Source organism: Accipiter gentilis, chromosome 25 (genome assembly GCF_929443795.1).
Source record: "Accipiter gentilis chromosome 25, bAccGen1.1, whole genome shotgun sequence".
NCBI lineage: Eukaryota > Metazoa > Chordata > Aves > Accipitriformes > Accipitridae > Astur > Astur gentilis.
Window position 1 is genome coordinate 10403379 of NC_064904.1, and position 17403 is coordinate 10420781.

Sequence of the window (17403 nt, forward strand, 5' to 3'; positions counted from 1 at the left end):
AGAAGTATCCTTCACACCTATGTCATGGGGAGAAATGAAAAGATAACTTGTCACCTGAAAGAGGACAGCTGCTCTTAGTTCTTCATTTCTGCTTTTTCTCAGTTATATTTCAAGGAGAGGCCAAGATTTCAAGAATCAAAAGCAGCACTGGCAAACGGGCAAAGGCTCCTGAAAGCCACAAAATCATTAGGGGCCTGAGGGCTTAATAGGTCTTAACGTCCTTGGACCCGGTTCATCACTTGCTGTGTCTGGGACTGTTGAGGGACCCCTGTTACCAGCTCCCGTGAGATGGTGTTGCTGGTGCGGGCATGTCCCACCCTGGGGCATGACCCTCCCGGGTCTCCCAACCTTCCCTACAGGGCAGCCTGGTGCCGGCTGCTCCCTTTAACAAACAACAAAACCAAATCACTTTGAACTGCAGCGTCTAAAGGTGTCTTTAGCTGCTGTTAAGTAACAATTTACTTCCCAGGCCACCCCAGATAGGAGCATTTAGCAGTTTCTTCTAAGCAGTCTGATAACGATGCTATTTGCAAATCCATTAACAGCTGCTCAAATTAAAAAAAAAAAAAAAAAAAAAAAAGCAAAAGCCTTAAAGCACATGCAGGTCATTATGCTTGGATTTTTTCTGTTGACATCTCTCTTAATGGCTGTGAGTATATAGCAAGTTTGCTGTATTGCTGATAATATTCACACATATCACAGCATTACAATGTACTGCAAAGGTTAGAGCTAACAGGAAAAGTGATGTTGAGATACTGCTGTGGAAAGTACTGACTTCTAGGTAACAGGATGAAAATTTCAAAGGAAGCAGATGCTCCCTCTCAAAACTCTTGTTGAGAAGACAAATATTCATCAAACCCAGCAAGTTTTCAACCGGTATTAGTGGAGATGACTAACTTGGAAATCCAGATGAAGGTAAAACCAGGTAAGCAGCGTTGAGTTTGAAGCCAGGAAACATGATCCACAGGCTTAAACATGTAATTCAGTACTGTGTATTTTAATGTGATCTATTCTGTGATCAGAATATGTTAGGCTCAATTTAGAGATAATCAGAAACAGTGAATAACTCCATTGGGTAGCTCGCAGCTTTGATTCAAAACCCATTGCAACAGTAGATATTCCCTAGGAATCGGTGATTAGATTCCAGGCTCGGCTGTTCACCTTCCCCCTCCCTTTGAGCAGAGGCTCCCTCAGCCTTCAGAGCTTGCTCTGCTCCTGGCCAGAGCAAGGCTTTGAGTGACAAAGCTTGTGTTTAAAACACAAAATCCAGGTGATGATAATTCATAATTATAAACTGCCACGTGAGTTTTGGCCATGGTGACCTAGTTGGCAGTTCCTCTATCACAGTGTATTTCTTCATATGTAGAGGGGAGAGCGTCTCTGAAGAGGTCATTAGCTCAGCATGGAAAACCCCACAGATTGCAGCTCCTAGTATCCTTCCTATCATTGGTGGTGTCAGAACTGTAGAAGGCTGCTATTGTCCTGCTGTACTCTCCAAGGGGGAAAAGTGTTCTCTTAAACATGAAAGGCTGGAAAAAATAATAGCTTTCTTTAGCTTCTCTGTTCCAGAAAAGAATTAAACATATGTGTGGGAGTTTCTCATATCTGTGCTGTTAGCATAGTCAATAGCTCTGAAGCCTCATCACCATGTGACAGAGAACTGGGATGATAAGAAAGATTTAAGATTAAGAAAGCTACAGTGTTTGAATCAATAGCCTGCAACAGGTCTCCAAAGCAAGAAGTTTAAAACAAGCATTGTGCAGAAACACTGACATGAAGGCAAAGAGGAGACAAAGAGCACTTCAGTTTTATGTTTATTCTATGTATGTTTTTATTAATGGACAGAGAACAACACATCTATATTACCCATTGCCAGAGGTACCAACCTATGTTGCCATTTCTCAGATTTTTGATTTCTGAATGCTCTCCCTTAGTCAAGCAATGATGTCTCTGAGCCTCAAACCCCACCTCTGCCTTACTGCCTGTAAAAAAATAAATAAATAGGGACAACTAGGCTGAGGGATGGCTTGGGACACTGAGACAGTTTGTTAAGGACAGTAGCTCCCCCTTCTCCCCAAGCTATGGGAGAATACATTAAAAGGTATTTTTATTTTAACAGTCTCCCCTTGAGTCATCTTAGCCTCTCTTTCTGCTACATTAACAAAAAAAAGACCCATAGATGTTCCACAAAGATCAGGTTTTTAGAGACACGGTGTGGATGTTTTTCTGGGATTTTTTTTGTTTGGGTTTTTTTCATGGCCATGGTGGGGGAGAGGTCTGGCTGCTGTAAAAGTAGAACATATGAAGTAGTAATCACCAAATTCTGGACAAGGACGTCTGAACAGAGAATACGTGCATGGCTTTTCTTTTTACTGCCATTCTTGATATCTGTCCATAAACCAATAATGTATGCATTGCTTTTGATTAATAAAGATTCTTCTGGGCTGATAACCTGAGTTCTGTTTTCAAAGCAATATTTAGCTCCAGGTGGACCATGGTATTCCTGCTTAAAACAGACCTTCACCTTTTGAGGGTGAAGCAGTGTTAAGGACCTGGCTGCAAGAATATATACAAACCATCACAGAAGACGATGGTCCAGATTGCACTGCTTGAGTACAATACTTTTCATAAGTACATCCTTCCCTCTCCAAGTTCTCAAATTTGCCTGTGCCTTGGCAAAATTGATTTACCTTCACAGCCTTAAGGGCAAAACAATTTTCTACAAATATAGGACTCTCTTTTTTTTTAATCCAGGACTTTCCTGGCAGAACTACGTGCATATGCATCCAGAGCACACTAAATTATTGCACACGTACTATGCATGCACTGTTGATTTTTCCAAAACACATCTCATTTACTATGCATTTCTTGTGAATGAGCCATGGACAAACCTTGCATTCCTGGATGTCACACAGCCTAGGAAAACATCCAGTTCTGCCTGGCTTAGGTGAAAGAAGAGTCTTGAGAGAAGACTTTTGTGGTTGCTCAACCCATATTGGAGCCAGCACTTGAGGCCCACAAAGACAGGCCAGCTTTGCTGCATCTCTGTGGCCATTAAATGAGATCAACCCAGAAAATGTACTGTGTATTAGATTTTGCTCTTATAACATCAAATAATATTTTTAAGTTTCTTCCTAAATTTCTTGAAGGACATGAGGATATGGTTCTTTTAAAACTTTGCAAGAGGAGGAACAAGACTTTATATAAAGGGGAGTATTTCAGTCTCAAATACAAACTGGACTGTTGCTCTGGAATTTGAAGAAAACCATTGAATTAATTAATTTTGGTCATTAGCTCTAAAGAGCAAAAAGAGACTTTTTCTTCCATCTCATTTCCCTGTAAGTCCTCAAGATGGAGGACCTTTACCGAAGCTCATATGTGAGTCAGGGTCTCAGACAAGTTCATGGGAACACGATGCAGAGTCTAGTCCTTATCCTTAGCAATCCGGACAAATTTTGCAGGCACAGAGCAACATCCATATGTTCAAGGTCTCGCAAAGCCAAGTCTGATCAACTTTAAAGGTGCTAAAATATCAATACAAAGAAGAAGAACCAAGCCAGGTTTAACTAGAAGTTTTTATTAGACAAAAAATGTTTTTATAATGTTTTGCCACATGAAACTTGGAAGAAAAATTCTGTTTTATTCTTCTCTCCATCCACTTTCTCGAAACGATAGCCTTGCTATTAATTGCAGCCTTCTACTATGTACATCCACTTGATGGCAGCATTTGAACACAGAACCGTTTGAATCTCTTCAAACTGTCCCCTTCGAATTTTACATCAGGAAGTTTGTAACCCATCCCCAGTGACTGGTTATGGGAAAAGGGAAAAAAGGGAGAACGACAACATGCCCGAGGTTCTTCGCCTGCAGGTAACTACTGCTCATGACCTGGTGAGCTGCAGCAAAATCAAAACAACATCTGCCTCAGCGGTGAAAGCCAGCAGTGCTTCCCCAACAGAATTACTGCTCTCCTTTGGAATTTGATGGGAGAGTAAAGACCTGCCATCTACGGACCCATTGGGCTAATGATACTTCTGAAAGTTTACTGCAATAAGAACACCTGGTTTGGATCTTCTGCTACCATAGATGAACATGTGCATAAACGATGCTGGATTTTTTGTGCGCTACCCGTGGCATGCAAAATTTATCCATTCTTCTGACTTGTACTTGGCTTTTGATACACCAAACATGGACAGTATGCACTTTATAAACAAAACTATATGAATGAAGATACCTTAAATGAACAGTCACTGAGAGGAAATGAAGAACAATGAAAGGATAACCAAGAAAATATTTTAGACAAATTCAGGCGAATGGAAAGGTTTTGGTACACTAGTATACACCTAGCCTCTCCCCTTTTATATGTGTATTTTTTTCAATCCAAAAGGGCATGTACTGCAGCTTTGTCAGTAATCTCATATTCATTCCCATGTTTCCCACACCATATAGTGAAATTTTGATTTGCCTGCCTCTGTCTTACTGACTTTCAAAGGTGTCCAAATTGGAAGAGGGAAAATAAATACATGTTTTAATTTTAAAAAAATCTTTTGTTGTACCAAATTCAAGGACAGAACTGCGCTCGGTTTTCCAGAGCAGTGGAAGGCATCTCACAACTTGCTGGGAGTTGTGCATCTACAACTTTTCCAGTGAGGAATAGTTAATATTTCGACAGGCTAAATAAATGTGGAGTTCATTGGAGTTATTCCATTCTACCTTCCAGTGTTTAAATTACTGGAAGTATTTCAAGAGTCCTGCATCTTATCATGGGGCAAGCGCAAGCTTTTAAGGGATTCAAGCCTCAACTGTCACCTGTGCCTGATTTTCTTCCTAAATAATGGAACTTGGAGAACTAAGGAGATCTGACTGACCAGATGGCTGAGAGCCTGCATTGCTGAGAGATACGAGAGGCAGCCTGTTTTCAGGGAGTGTTGCAGCAGTGCCTGTAGTTTGGAGCCTGAGAAAGAGTTAGTGATGCCTCCTTGCTGAGGGATAACAAAGATTGCCTGGAAGCCAGAGACGAAAGCATAAGAAATCGCGTGTGGGCTTAGTGGTGGGAGAGAGCCATAAAGGGACCAAGTCTGATGTGGAGTTTTTCTTTAGACAACTGCAGGCCTGTTATACTGCTAACAGATGAGCTCGTCACGGGAGATCTTAGTTTGTGCTTTATAGAGCACGTGTGAGGCTGAGGGAGCTAAGAGGGAGAAGCTGCAGCTTTACCAGGTTTGCTCTCCACAGCTGCCTGCAGGCCTGGTCCTGTTCTCCCCTCCAGAAAGCTGAAGTTTCCCAATACTTCCAATGAGACCACTGCCATTACCTAGGGGTGTCGTCTTCCTTCTGCATATCAGTCCTTTTGATACTTTGCTCATTATTAACCAAATTCTGCATTGATCTTGCCTGTAGATTTTCCTTTTTCTATCCTACGGTCATGATCTTCACCAAAAAAAAAAGTACTGATAAGAGAAAAAGGGTGCAAAAAATTCAGGCTGTCCTCCAGCCTCAAGCCTTTCCTCTCCAGAGAAGCTAACAAGAAAGGTTAGAGATGGTTAGGTCTCTTGGCCAAGTTACAAAATTAAATGTGACACGCAAATGGCTTTTGAGTAGCTCCCTCCAGTTCCTAGGTAGGTAGATCCAGGGTCATCATGTCCACTGATACCATTTGCAGAAGTATGGCATTGGGGGTAAAAGGGCTTGTTTTACACTGATACATATTAGTGTCTCAAATCCATCCATCTATCTTTGAAACTAACTACATGCCAATGTGTATTAAGGACGAATAAAAGCACAAAACAGAGTGGTGGTAGAGCACTTAGGAATAGAAGATCATGCCCAAATCAACGTAGCCATAATCCAGTAACAACTTTAGCAAAGGGCTTCAAGTGTCCTACTTTGTGGAGGCACACAAAAAAAAAAAAAAAAAAAAAGAGAGAAGAAAAAGGAGAAATAGCCTAGTTTAAAGAGACAATGGAATGGTGAGTCCAAGTATTTGCTTTGAGGATGTGAAGTAAAACAGTGTGGTGGGATGGTCTCCGCAGAGCCCCAAGACAGAAGAGGAATGAAGGCCACCCAGTTAACCTGGAAACAATGAACCTCAAAGTCCTTGTCAGTCTAGCAGGCGCGACTAGCTTGAGGCAGGCGAGGAAATCTAAGTAGGTGGCATAGCTAGAAGCAGCAGGGAATTTAGGCTTTTTTTCTTTCTTCTGCTCCCCCCAAGATGTGCTGGTTAGATTTGTGATACTCTAACCAATTGTTTACAGGCAGCAGGGTATGTGTGACCACCACAAGATGATGCAGAGTTGGCCATCCTGTTATTGATGAGTATCTATCATTCCTCTCACAATTTAAAGAGAGGTAGGAAGCAAGGAGGCTGAAATGGGATTGATGGTAGCTCATTTTTATTCTAACCTAAATGCTTGAGGTGTTGATGGGCTGTCTGTAGCCTGATGATGCCTATAGCTAGGCAAAAATAGTGTTGTTCCATTGGGTAGGACCATGAAGTAATTCTTTCAGAAAAACAATTGTAGCTTAAAAGGATTTCTTGTTGTTCGTTTTTCCCTCCAGTCTTTGGAAGAACTTGATGTAGAGGAGACAAAATTTTATTAAAGCCTGGGGTACAAATGTTGGAACATTGAACTATCAGCCTAAATAGGTCTTCAGATGTATTAACGTAATAAACACTTACATATGTTCTGTCTCTTGTGGGCAGTGCTGAGTTTGCAAACGAGTTAGTTTCCATTGGAAAAATTCCAGCTAAAGCTGCCCACAAAGCTCTGCCCAACAAATATTCGTGTTTCTCCTACAGAACTACATTTGCCATAAAGCTCCAGTGAATCCAACTGATTATGTATAATACCTGTCTCCTGCTGCCTCCAAATCTCCAAATTTTGTAAAAAAAAAAAGAAAAAAAAAAAAAAAAGGAGTAGTTTGAATATGGACAGCGTGTGCTTGAATGTTTGCAAGGTGCTTTAGCAGGCCATGGCTGTGGCAGTGAGCAATGCTGTGACTAGATGGTGCACTTGTCATGTGGTATATAGAAACTGCAAACAGAGTGGTGATAACTGCTCCTTACACAGGTATTTGTGAAAGCTCTGGTAGTGATTACTGTGTGCATATCTGTCTTCATCTTTGGGGAAGGATAATTTCAGCCATGGGATAAGGGGGAACTCTGTGTTTTGAGCTCTGAAGCCATTAAGAACTTATATTCAGTATAATAAGTGCAACACGGCCCCCACCCCAAAAAAAAACCACAACAAAAAAACCCCTACCCACAACACACCACAGTACTTCTGCCCAATCATCCAGCAAGCCTCATTCACTATTAATTGTAATGCCTGGGTTGCAATTATACTGTAAGTAAGCCTGCCTGTACTGAAACTTGTCTGACAACCCTCTTTCTAGGAGCCTGTGCTGGGGCTGCAGTAGCAATGCCTAATGCAAATCATCCACGTTCAGGTTTCCAATTCTCAATATCTGGCTCAAGCTAATGTTGTTTTAAGTCTCAGAAAAAAACCAGCTTGGTTTCCAAGTATGAGAAGACATTGTCTCTTCTACTTGTTATTTAAAAATAAGAACCTGACAGTCATGTTGAAGCATAACAGAACTATTCTGAGGGCTGCTCATACAAACTTCATGTCCTTTGAACATGAGTTTTATCGTGCTGTCATGAATTTCTACTTATTAATGCAATAGTTAAAACAACAAGTGTGAGGGGACCAAACACCAGGTTTACTGGAAACAACCAATCCAGGTAAATGTCAAGCCTTTTAAAAGTAGAAGTACACCTCCTGCCTGTCAGAGATCAACCCTCCCAAAGTCTTAGAGCTTCTGGCTGAAATATATTCTCTCACAGATAACAAGTTATTGTGACTTAACTGGCCCTGGTTACAGACTGCGTGAAGCTGCCCATCCTGGAGCAAATAAAAAAGTAATATTTGAGTTGTTTTGTCTCTCAGTTTCAGTGAACTCAAGACGCCTTGCATTTGCTGTGAGCTGACAGTTGCACATGATTACAGGACACAGCTGGCTGTGATGGTCTGTTATCCTGTAGGAGCATGTAAGTCTCTGTGCCTTGAGTGTGATGGACCTGCGATCCCTACTCTAAATTCCTTCCAGTGGCAGAGATGGGCATTTTAAGACTGTTAGACTGAAAACCTTCATAATGTTTATTCAAAGCCTGTCTGAGATCCTTGCTCATGCAAAGAGCAAATGGGAAGAAAATACACTTGCAGTTTGATTCAATTTCTCTGTGTGTGTGTGTCTGAATAAAGATTTCAAGATAAAGCTCCTATTCTGAAACTAAAAGTGAAACTGGAGCCACAGAGGACCTTAGGGTTGCATTCTCATTTGACACAACTACATTCTTCTCGAAGTTCAGTGTGAATATCATATGATTGCTGGGATATGTAAGTTTAGTACTTCAACAAAGCAGCGTGCATCACTTGTTTTGCCTCAGCACACAACTGCCAGAACGGCTCGAAAGGTTCGGCTGGAGCAAGGCTCCAGCAATTTTCATTCTATCCAAATGGTCAGGGTTTTTTCAACAAGTGCACTCTGCAGAATCAATTTCTACTTATAAGATAGCATTTTTTCATGAGGGAACAAAAAAGGAGCTGTGAATTACACTCTTTTGTTCATGCTGAAAAGTGTAACTGAACTGATTTAGAAAAAAAAAAAAAAGAACTACCAACTTTGAAACAGCGTTACTGAAAGGTTAGCTTTGCTGTATTTTATCATTTTGGATCCTTTCCAGGACAACTAAGTCGTTGAGACTCGACAGTGGTGGAGGAGGGCTGAAGGTTTTTCTTGGGTGCAAGTATTTTTGAAGGATTTATCACCAAAGTCACTGCAAAGGCTGGATGGTAGGACAGGTTTAGGTTTTGAACTCTTTTTTCCTATGAAAAACACAGGTGTAAGTATTGTTTTATTTGTACCAAATAAAAACACGTCCAGTCTAAGCATGTAATTGACTTACGTAAACCACACATTAGTGTGCACTGGTTTTGACTTTCATTCTGAATTCTGGTCCGAGTTCCTTTTTTAATCAGTAACACTGAAATACTTTTGGAATAAGTGCTTCAATTAACAAAAGTCACCTCATTCTTTTTGCACTCCTGTGACAGGTAAGTATTTTTATTTTCCTCAAAATTAAAGAAGTAATGCCTTGCCAGGGTCCTGAGTTCTGGCTCTAATTTCTGCCATCAGGCCCCTAAACTTCTAGGTCCTCAGCCTTGGGACACTCCTTTTCCATGGGCTTTGTTTGTTCTGTGAATAATATGGTAGTTCTAAGGGAACTACTAATTGTCCTCTGTGGAAAAAAATCAATATCTTGATCACTCCTTGTCTACTACCTTAAAGCTGCTTCTTTACTCGTTGCTTCTTGAACTGTTGAAGGGCATTTGTTTAAGAGCGGAGTTTTGAAAAGAAATTTCAGAAGCGTAATTCCTGTTTTTCCCCTTTGTGTACTAGTTTTGTGCCTGTGGTCAGTGGTAAAATACACTGCGCAACAACCAGTGTTGAGTAAACCCTCTTTAAACTTACTAAACCAAACGAAATGGCGTTATGTTTTCCAGCAGGGATATAGACTCTGTTAGCATAAAATAGTCAAAGGGTAGCTGATGATACGTATTTACCAGTGCAGGAGTGAGTTTGAGCTGGTAAAACATATGTGCTGAGGAGGCTGAAGAAACAGAAGGTTTCGCAGGGGCAGGGAGGTTACTTTAACTGTCATGTTATGACAGCATGTGTTCATTACTTTTCTGGGCATGGCCCTTTGTTCTAGTGCCTTGCTGTATGTGTTAAATCCTACGTAGTGCTGAAGCTCCGTAGACTCAGGGTACAGTAAAAAAATTAAAATCCACCACGCAGTGCCGGGCTGAGTGTTAGCCTGCACGCTCAGGAGAGCGTGGAGCGGGCATTCAGCTGGATGGGGAGAGCAGGGTAGCTGTGTCAGCCCAGCGCTGCCCCTGAGGCTAGGAACTCATTCCCTAGCTAGGTTTTTAGGTCAGGGCAGCAATGCACTGACGGACCTGTGCTAATTCTGCTTCCAGAGCCCATGCAGTCAGCACCAGCATTCCCCCCCTGCACCAGGTACTGTGGGTTTATCCAGACCGTCTGATCTAGGGCTCCTGAGTCACTGGGCTTCCTTGAAAATCCTGTTCTAGAAACGGCCCTACTGAATCTAAGGGAGAACCAGCGAAAGGCCAGCAAAACAACTCAGTTCTTTCTTATGATCACATTCCGTTGCCCTCTTCTCTTTCTTCACAACTTTATCACTTAAAGTAAACTAAGCCAGTAGTAATTAAATCTGAAAATCTGTGAAGAAATCTGTTCACAGGTACTGGTATCATGAAAAATGCAAAGTAAGACATGTCTGTTTTGGCTGCCAGTAGACTGCCTTTACCTACGTGATAAGACTTAAATTGTGCAAGCTGGGAGGAAAGTGTGTTTCTCACTGTGTGGAACCAGCAAATGTTGGTGGAACAGAGCACTCCTGAATAAAAAGGACTCTCTATTGCTTAACAGCTTTGCAGAAGGTCCCTGGGGGAAGAAAAGGGAAGGTGAACTCAGATACAGCATCTGTATGAAAATACGTCATGGTACTGAATAGTAAATGGATGCAAGTACGATAGAAATACTGCTTCATGTCTGGGTGTTCACATGAACACTGCGCAGGCACAACTCGGTTCTGCACCCTTCTTTCGTATACTCATTCATTTTGGTTCCTTATATAGGATCAAGGCCTATGTTAGTGTTTGCTTTCTTCTAGAATAAATCTTTAAAATTACACAGAAAAATAATTTTCTTTTACTAGCAGGTGAAGTTTTTAACAATGTTGAAAAGAGAGGAGAGTCAGTAATGATATCTCTTTCATTCAGATGAGCGCACAATATCAACTACCCTCATTCGTTTCGGACCTAATCTTGCAAGCCTTTGTGCTGGTGTTATAGAAAATGTCATGAGAGACACAAGTTACATTTACCACCTGTAGGGAGAGGATGCCAGTTTGGACATTCAGGAACTGAACTGAACCTCTCCTTTGAACTCAGACTGATTTTGGTTTTCTTGGGTTATTATGTTTTCTTTTGGTGCCAAGTGCAAGACATATTGCAGAAGAAAATTAAAAACACAAGCTGATTTTTTTAGATCTCTATCCTGCTCTTGTGGACCAGAGATTTGGCTGACTATCCAAGCATCTGGAAGCTTCCTAAAAGCATCTTCAGAGGTTTTAAAGTCTGGTCTTTTACAAGATAGTTTCTAATGGATTGCGCACCCTTCTATAAATAGTAGCATCATCTGTGTGTATATCTGCACACATACCAGTTACACTGAGTCTACCTGCAAATAAGGGTCACCGATCCAAAGGAAGTGATTGTTGTGTCCTTTATTTCATTTGCAATAAGTCTCAGATTGGCTGTGTTCCCACAGAATGATTTATTTTGCTTTCTAAAGAGCTGAAAATTTTCTTTTGCTATAACTTTGGGCTTGAGTGCCTGGTGGTTTTTTGAGAAAGGGGCAATAGCATACTGGGAATTGTATTTAGAAAGTGTACATATGCAATGAACAAAAATAATCTATGCTAATGACAACCGCTCTTATAAGAAGAATTTGAAGTACACGTGGCTGTTTCAGCACTCCCCATCTCTCATTCTATTTAAAACTCCCTGGCAATATGTTCGTCCCCTGGACAGAGGGAGAAGACAGACATTATTTAGAGAAGGGGCAGTTATCTGATTTCACTGACATTTACCGAACATCAGAATAACAACAAAGCTCGGGTAAGAACTCTTTTGGCAAATACTGCAGACATAGAAATTCAGTGCCTAATACTGATGACACAGAACAGATTTTCCTGTTTGTGTTGTTGAAACTTCAAAACCAACTCAGAGCTGAGACTCTTTTCCCATTGGTACCTACCTGGTGAACAAGCGGGACAAACTTAGCCAGAGCAAAAATGGGGGTCTTGTACAAGTCTCCAGACTACAGACTTTACTTCAGGAGAGTATTCATATTGATTCTATATATGAGGAAGAGTTTTCTGGTTCCATCTTACTACCAACCAGTATATAGGGTCTATTTACTTCTGTCATATCCCACAGGAAAAAGTCTTGCTTACAGCAATACAATTTCATTCTCTAGCTGGTCAGGTGAGTAGAATTACATGCAGAAAACCCCAGAAAGGAAGATGCATGCAGATAAGCTACCTTTCCCTTTTATGCTAGTGGATCTTCACTCATAGGTGGTCACTGAAGTCTTCAGCCTTGGGTCTTGTCCTTTATTTAAGACTAGCTCAATGTAAGTTGTCAAGGTGCAGGTTTAAATATTCCTGTTTGTCTCTTGAATCTGTCTAAGGATGGAAAGCCCCTAAACGGATAGCAAGATTAAAAAAACCCAACAACCTGTGTCCTTTCCTGTGACCCTACCCAATTCTCTTCCACAGCACACGCAAAACAGCATCCTTCTTGCTGGGCCTGCCCTAGGTGATTTCAGGAATTCATGCCAGTCAGTAAAGGATAGGCGGAGAAACATCAGCCAAGTTAAATCCTAAGCAACACTTTCTGAAGAGGTGCTGTGAGAAGGAATGCAGGAGCTGTGAGAAGGGACTGAAGAGTAATAATGTGGCATTCAGAATTCACTGAAGCAAGGGACTGAAGCTGATGGCCAGAAACCCCAAAGATAAGCAATATTCCAGAGGAAGCCAGGAAACCTTGTTCAGTCACCCCAATTTGTACAATAAGAAATTCTAGGTGTAACTTCTGAAGGCTGAGCTCTTGCAAAACTGCAAATCTTCTGTCATAAACTTAGACTAGGAATGTACTTGGTAATGTGGAGCTATTTGTGCCATCTGGCAGCTGTCAGCTTTCTCTATTCACTCCCCCCCTACTAATGTGAAACACAGAAACTGGACCTTTTACATCTTGCTACGTGAAAGAGGTTGGTGTCTAGAGGCTTTTTAAGGCCAAACCATTGCACTATTCTGGTGCCTGCTATCTGGGCGTCCATTGCAAACATTAATAATGACTTACCCTGGTCGGCAACAACCATATATTCCTCCTTCCTCTAATATTCCTTTATGGCAGTGTGTCTTCCAAGAACATTGCATATATCCTCTTAAATACCTGAAATTCACCTCATACACTGCTTCAGAAGGATTTAAAAAACAGCTGGTGTTTATCTCCTAGCTATCTCCATTTTTAGCTGCAGTTTACTGACCTCCAACATTTTTATCAAAGATTACATTCTTTTTTTTTCTTTTTGCCATAACACTTACAGCTATTCTCAAATCTTTTTTAGTCGGTGCTGACACTTTGCTACAAGCCACCTGTGACACGAAGTGATTAATTTGCTTGTTTTCCATTTGTGTTGCGTCCTGTGAGGAGAGGCACTGGGTCACGCAGGACCTTCACGTGGCTGTGGAGAGGTTGTGCCTTCCCTGGAGGCACAGCAGGGGCAGAGGCTTCGGGAGAAGAGGGCAAGGCAAGGCAGCAGGCAGGGATAGTTGCAGCAAGTAGCCAGGAACTTGCCCTGCAAACAGACTGCCGAGAAGGCAGAATGGGCTGTGCAGATTTTTGAGTTGATGGAAACTAAGCCTGGAAAAAAACGTTGTTCCCATAAAGAGACAGTGAGCAAAGGCAGCTTGGTTTATAAATGCCTTTATTCTGCTGTGGAGTAACTAGATTTCTCTATGTCTAAAGGTGGGATGTTAAAAAACTAGCTTTTTCAGATTAAAGGGCTTTTTTCTTTGTTGTTTGTTTGTTTTGTGGGGGTGCAGACTATAGGGAAAAAGTCTAGATATACCTGTCTTAAAGCTCTGGTTGTTGTGGGCATGGTTCTCCTTTGCAGTGCAAGAATAAGCAAAGGCACGATTTCTCTGGTGGCATTGACTACCGCAGGCTGGATGTCAGCTCCATGGAATGTGCCAGCGTTTTCTTCACTGTGAGGGTGGTGAGGCACTGGAACAGGTTGCCCAGAGAAGCTGTGGATGCCCCATCCCTGGAAGTGTTCAAGGCCAGGTCGGATGGGGCTTTGAGCAACCTGGTCTAGTGGAAGGTGTCCCTGCCCATGGCAGGGGGGTTGGAACTAGATGATCTTTAAGGTCCCCTCCAACCCAAACCATTCTATGATTCTATGATTTCAATATAGCAATAAAAAATAAAGCACTAGGAGCTGTGCAGAACAACATGCTCTGAATTGACATTTCATTGCTGGAATCATCCCTGCCTATCAAAGATGCTCTCGTTCTGCTCTCTGGAGGCAACTGTAAAGTCAAAGGCTTTTGATGTTCAAAATGTGAATTAAAGTCTCATGTATTTCACAAACAGAGTGGCCTCACAGCACCTCTCTTTGCCCTGAGGTGCTCAGCTACCTGGAGGGCCCAGCTCAGTGCACAACTGAGCTCGCTCTAATACCTGGCAGAAAAAGAGAACTCTCACTGTAAATATTCTCTGCAGCTACACATTTCAGATGAGAATAGCGTAAGGCAAGCAGCAGCAAATAAATCCCTGCTGCTTTTCAGCAGAAAGGTAAGATGGTACATGAACCTTAGTTTTTTGGAGTTTTGTGCCTTTAGATTGGAGCTAGTGTTCGTGGAGCACTCCAGAGTGGTGAGATTTTCTGCGTCAGGATGTCACAGTGCTGTGAGCACGCATCGTAGGCAATTGGTTGCCAATCCCCACAACAGTGCCAACTTCAGAAATGAAAAATGTTGGTGGGGGTGCTGCTAACCACACATCTTACGTTCCAAAAAAATAACATATTACCTGGGCGAAGTCCATCTGCTGAAGCTGTAAAAATTCTGAGCTCTCAAAGGCCATAACAAATCTCACTGTGGAAACTTGATTCTCCACTATTCAAAGAAATTTTCCCTGTTCAGCACCTTGCCAAAGGTTCTGGCTTTACAAATTTCTGTAGGTTCTTTCTTGCTTCCATTTGACTTTTATTCTACTCCTCCAAGACACCAGGTCTCCTCTGCTTGTAGCATTTCCCATTTTTCCATGTTCAACTGATTTCTGAATAGCTGTTCTCTGAATATTGCTGCTTAATTGTAACATAGCATTATCCGTACTACTCAACTAAGAACAGGGTCCCATTGTGACACCCTGTATGGAAACAGAGGAGGAGACAAATCACTGTCCCAAAACCATATAAACAAACCGTAACAGAGTGAAGAGTAAGAAAGGGGGATGATCTCTACAAGGTGGATGAGATTTGGTTAACAGACAGTTGTGACTCAGGAAACAAGTCTGAGCTGGATAATAAGAGCTGCTGTCTTACCCCCAGAGTCTGGTGGCATAACCCCAGCCTTATCTTTTAACATGGTGTGGTAGGTTTGTAAGCATTCCCAGGGTTGGCTGCATGCAGCATTATTTGAACCAAGACTGCAAATATGCCAGCTCTGATTCCAGAACTCCTCTACAGCACTATTCTGTGATTGTTTCCTCAAAAGCAGACCTAAAAGAATTCAGCTTGATGATAGAAACTATTTTATTCCGTTTCATATGTTTGCAGCTCCTACCTCCCAAGAATCTGTTCAGCTTGCTAAAAAATGAAATTGCTACAGATGGATATTTCTTTCAATTACTGTAAAAACATGTAACAAAGCCTCTGGCATGCCAAGAACCAGGCATCAAAGCTCAAGAGCTTACATATTCTATTAAGTGGTTTAATATTGTAGAGAAGAACAGAAAAAATACAGTGTTTTGTCCCTCATGGCCTTCTTTAGGAGACCTCAGGGAACCAAAAGGTTGCAGTTTTCCTGGTCTCCCTGCTCTAATATTAAACCACTTAATAGAATATGTAAGCACTTGAGCTTTGATGCCTGGTTCTTGGCATAGCAAGTACAGTTCATACTGGTTTGATGATTTGGGGTGGTCTGTGGGAGATTATTTTCCCCTCCTGTTGAGAAACCACAGGAAATACAAGCCTGGCACACAGACTTTTCCTTTTTGTCTTGGGGTATAGCTTGCTCCTACTTTCCCTTGCACTACTACTTGTTACCTCAAAAAAACTTTTCATTCAAAGGGAATAGCTGCAGCAAAGATAGGTGGATGGGCTCAGAGCTCCTACTCTACAATACAGGCATTCTATTTCATGGACCCATTTGGGGCTGCAGACATAGCACCAGAAATGCAAAGAAAGCTGAGTGTTGCCATAGACCTGAAGTGTCCTGCGGCTCAGTGGAAAGAGACCGTCTTGTGTGTCGGTGTGAGCTGACCAAGAGGCCGTTTCATCATGTTCCCATCTACCGACACACTCCTTTGCTAGCTATGCATGCTCTAGTACTGGAGCAGGGAAAAGGCATCCCCAAAACTGTATTATTTTCATTTATTTTTCCATGGACACATGTATCCAAATTGGAACTGTGCAAAAGTAGGAAGTCGTGCTCCATGGGAAATTGTTTCAGACTTTATTGGAAAAGCTGAGATGAAAAAAATAATTTTGAAATGTTCATTTTTATTTTCCTTAGGGTCTTGCTCATTTAGATTCATTTAAACACCAAACTGTGTTTTGCAAATGACTTGTTGGCTCAAAGGCCTGGGACCCAGTGCCCAGATTCCCCAGGATGGATCTCCAGCCATGCACCAACCACATGTTTCCCATGTTGTGCCTCATGGCTCACAAGTAAATCAGGATATTGCCAACAGAAAAAATCCTTTAGCTTGAAATGAAGAACATAGATAAGGAGAAGCCTGGACAGTAGGCCTCAACTGCACTTCAGCAGAGATAATCTTGTAGCAAAGCACTTGATTAATATGACAGAAAGGGAAACAGAGCTGCAGCCCTTATGGAGCCATTGGCCAAGAGGGAAAAAATATAGCACTTTATTGGAATTAAGTATGGTAGACCAGATTGAAGGAGGGCATGGGAGGAGTGAAAAATAGACTAGTTTGGGTAAATGAAATATTTATTCGTCAATATTTTGAGGCAACATCAACTATTCTCACAGAATCATCTACCTTACTGAAATTTCAGCTCATTTGGACAGAAAATTGTTTTACCTGCCTCTTTTCCAAAACTAAGCTCAAGAGACATGCTCTGAGAAGTTTTGATAATTATTTCAATACTGTGTCTTTGGTCCATCTCTCCTTTTAAGTTTGGATTCTTCTCTCACTCTTACTGCTTTTATATCAGTACAACTTTAGGCACTTGGATACCTAACAAAGACACAAACTGGTCTATGGCCAGAAAATATGCCAATGACTTCTAATTTTAACAGCAGGAATAGCAAGCATTTGCTAAGTCCTGCACTCCCCTTCCACCAGCTCAACACTGGCCTAAATGAATCTCTCTTCAAATGTTTTGTGATTGCTATAATGAGATACTCTGGCTGTGTACTAGATGTGGAAACATGCTCTTAAGCCTTGTTTCTAATTTTAGAATTAGTATTATGAGGGATTTCTATTCCTTTTT

At 41.6% G+C, this 17403-nt stretch overlaps 1 protein-coding gene across 1 annotated transcript in view; it reads left to right on the forward strand.

Annotated features, from left to right (window-relative positions):
• Positions 1–17403, forward strand: part of WDR25 (WD repeat domain 25) — a 736496-nt gene that overhangs the window by 413657 nt on the left and 305436 nt on the right. The gene's annotated exons all lie outside the window — the stretch shown is intronic.